The sequence below is a fragment of the Austrofundulus limnaeus genome, unplaced genomic scaffold (assembly GCF_001266775.1).
Source record: "Austrofundulus limnaeus strain Quisiro unplaced genomic scaffold, Austrofundulus_limnaeus-1.0 Scaffold1204, whole genome shotgun sequence".
Taxonomy (NCBI): domain Eukaryota; kingdom Metazoa; phylum Chordata; class Actinopteri; order Cyprinodontiformes; family Rivulidae; genus Austrofundulus; species Austrofundulus limnaeus.
The window spans coordinates 11,414-15,529 of record NW_013953606.1 but is presented as its reverse complement, the minus strand read 5'-3'; positions in this window follow the sequence as shown (position 1 = coordinate 15,529).

Sequence of the window (4,116 nt, the reverse complement as noted above, 5' to 3'; positions counted from 1 at the left end):
CGTTTGTAATGTTTGTTCAAAATAAACCTGTATCTTATGACTTCTGTAACATGTTTTGAATAAAATATCATCAGTAAAAACCTCATCATGTCCTTTCTAAGAATTATTAGAACTAGAAGAATTTTAACTCAGCAGAGTTTCTCCCAGGATTGTTTTTAACCGTGGTGGTGACCTCTCATGTGGGGGTTTGACAAAATCTGGTTGTCCTCAAAACATTTTGGTTGTCCAAAAAATATCTCAATAAAAATATAATTTAATAAGTAGGCTAAATTGTTCTGTATACAAATGTTCTCAGTCAGCAGGTTGACAGTTTTAGGAGCTGCTTGAGGAGAACTTCCTCATTCTCCTCCTCATCTTCTTCTTTGAAATAGAGATAAAAAAACAACATCCATGAGCTTTCTGCTTACAGGTCAAACATTTTTATTTAAATAGGAGTAAACTGTGTACTTATTAAAAGTTACAGTTTAGTGTTCTTAGGACTGAAGACTTTCTGAGGAAAGAAGTTTTTAAACATCTTTTCTATAATTTTAGTGTTTTCAACTTAGGAGCTTGGATATATTTATTTAAAAAAATTATAGCAGAGGAAGTTCTCTGCACAGAATTTTTTTTCTGTTTTTTAATCAAACTGACTAGTTTCTCCAGTAAAATGATTGTGTAATTTAAAGGCATTGAAACACCTGGTTAAATTTAGAAGATATTATGATTAACTACAAACATCTGAAGCTGACTCAGAGAACTCTGTGATTTTAGAAAAATAAAACTCAAATGTAGACACGTCTTTAAAAGACACACCCCCCCCTCCAGCTGCTGTAAAGTCGCTGCCCCTCGCTTTAAAAACAGTCAGCTGATCCGTCGCGGTTTTGTTGCGCTCGTGACGTGAACACATGGGAGCAAATGCTGCGAAGTGCTTATAGAAATATAATATATAAAATACGACGTAATCCTCGGTGGAAAATAGTCCAGGAAACGTGTGCGTTCCCGGGAGGTGTTCACCTGCAGCTGCGTGAAGCTGACCCCCCACCCGCAGAGAAAGAAAAAAAGGCAGTAATTATTGATAAGGTAACCATGCTGTGGCTTCACCTGTCRCACTACCTGTATAATGGTAGGGGAAACACTGGCTTGACTGCAGTTGGTTAAAAAAAACATTTTCACCATCATGAGGAATTGAACCAACAAGCTGAGTAACCACCTGTTTTTGATCCTGAAACGTTTGTTCTACATTTCAGTTTCCTCTTCCATTCTATCAGGTTCATGAGGTTTCTTTCAACTTTGGTGTCTTCCCACTGCAGAATTGGTCACAAGTTATAAAGTACAGACATGTATGGAAAGGTGCGTGGTTTCGTTGGCAGGACGAGCAGCCCTCCTTGGATAAAAGTAGGGGAAAACGTTGAATTTCTTTTAGTAATCCAAGCTTTGCTAGTATGCAAACACTACAAAAAGGTTTCTGATTACAGCGTGTATATTGATTTCTGACCACATCCTTAAAAAATGGTATTCAAACATTTTTTTTGGGTACTCTAATTTCCTCCCACAGACCAAAAGCATGCCTGTTAAGTTAAATAATTCTAAATTGTTCTCAGGCAAGAGTGGGAATGATAGATTTTCTACGTGTCYCTGTGATGGACTTATGACCTGTTCAGGGTGTCCCCTTACACCAACCAGCACCAGCTCCTTGTCACCTAGAGAGGAGAAGCAGGTAAAGAGGATGGATCAGTTAAGTAAATGCGTGATTTACTTATTTCTCTTTGAGTGTATACAGTATGCTGATTGTAGTTGTGTTAAACGTGTCCTTGAACAATACATGATCATTAGAGGCTGAAGTGTACAAGGCGGTTCTGTTACATTTAGAGCAAAGGCTTTCTTCACCTGAGACGAGAAATGAGTCGTTTTGATGTGAGCGTGGCGTGGAGGAACAGCATTGAAGGCCATCGCTGCAGGCAAGAATACAAATCAGCAAAACATTAAATGCTTCTTAGGTTACTCAAAATAAGATGCAAAAGAGGATGTATACCCCTGACCCGGATCATTGGGGAGTAAGAAACTAGAAACTGTAGCCGCCATCAGTTTTTTAGTAAAGACAATGCAGCACATTTTCATAAAACATATTAGTAATGATATCAGTCTTTACTTTCCTATTAGGTTGTATGTAATGTTACTGAAAGAGGAGAGGGTCGCTGCTTAGTGTCTTTGTGCAGACGCCTTTTTTTATTTTTTCAAAAGCACTTTTTAGTTTTAGAGTAGCTACTATTTGTGGAAAAAGAAGTTCTCAAAGCGCTCTTGACGGATAAAAATTAAAAAGCYTGAATTGCATGGTTGGTTCAAAAGAACACACTGAAACCAATTCCAGTGCATTGTGGGCCTGCTGTGACCCTCATCAAGGAAGAGCAAACCTCCTTTCATTCCTCGTGCACTTTTATACGCTGCACTCAAGGAGCTCCATTTGAGCACAGCTATCAAAATGAATGGATTCAAGAAGCACGCACCATCCTGCATGTTTTGGTTCTCGGCTCCAATATGAGGTCTGTGTATTTAACACACTTGATTCRATGGTTAAATTACCGTTTAAGGATGTCCTCAAATTCTGCTGTAGTCTTTTGTGACTCATCAGGTGCGTTGAAGCAGAAAATCATCATGCAGGATAGTGGCCCCTAAGGACCATGATTGGCCACCACTGCCATCAGGGATCCTGGAAGCTGAAGCAAAAAGAGACRAACCGTGTGCATCCTGGTTCTAGGATAAGTTTTAACGCTTGAGTTCTGAAAAAACAAAACAAAATGCAGACTTAGCCTAAATATTTGAGCAAACACACCTTACAGGTCCTTCCATTGATATATACTATATGACAATATAGTGTTAGTTACTGAGTTAATAATGTTAGCTCGAAAACTGATGTCAAAAGCCATTTATATCTTCAATTCAGTTTATTTATATACCCCAAGTCACAACAGATGTCATCTCTAATTTTAGTGATATTACGCAGGTGGTCCTGGTAACATTTTAATGTGGGTGTTAAAAGACATATCCTGATCAAAAATAACGCCAAGGTTCTTTACATTAGAACTGGAGGGCAGATTAATGCCATCCAGAGAAGGTGAAAGGTTGGAAAGTTGATCTCTAAGATGTTCAGGTCCAAAAATCAAAATTTCTGTCTTATCTGAGTTTAGAAGCAGAAAGTTAAGAGTCATCTAGGTTTTTATGTCTTTAATACATGGTTGTAATTTAAGGAACTGGTCGGAGTCATAAGATTTCATGAATAAATTGAGTATCATCAGCATAACAATGGAAATTTACACCATGCTGTTTAATAACTTTACCTAATGGAAGCATATATAAAGTAAAGAGGATTGGTCCAAGCACTGAACCCTGAGGAACTCCATGACTAACTCTGTTGTAAGAAGTTGATTATTAATATTTACACAATGAAGTCTATCAAATAAATACAACTTAACCCATTTCAGAGCTGTTCCTGTAATCACAATATCAAGTTCAAGCCTACGTAATAAAATATTGTGATCAAATGTATTAAATGCAGCACTGAGATCTAACAGGACAATAATGGACACAAGTCCACAATCTGAGGCCCTGAGAATATCATTAGTAACTTTCACCAGTGCTGTTTCTGTGCCATGATGAGCTCTAAACAGAGATATAGGTCTGTAGTTGGCCAGAACTCCTGAATCAAGATCAGGTTTCTTAAGTAAAGGTTTTATTACACCAACCTTAAAGCTCTGGGGCGCATAACCATTCATTAGAGACAAATTAAGTAGATCCAAAATGGAGATTTTAATCAGGAGAAATACCTCTTTGAACAGTCTGGTTGGGATGGGATCTAGCAGACGTTGATGATTTGGATGAAGCTATTATTTTAGATAATTCAGAGAGCTTAACAAGACAAAAACAGTCTAAACATAAATCAGGTTCTAGTGACACTAAAGCTGTCTCATCTGACAGAGAATCAGAGACAACAGCAGGAAGGTTGGAGTGAATTTTATCTCTGAAATAATTTTATCTATAAAGAATCTCATGAAGGGCGGCACGGTGGCTCAGTTGGTAGAGCTGATGCTTTTCAGCAAGAAGGTCACCGGAACAAATCCCGGTCCGGGGACCTTTCTGGGT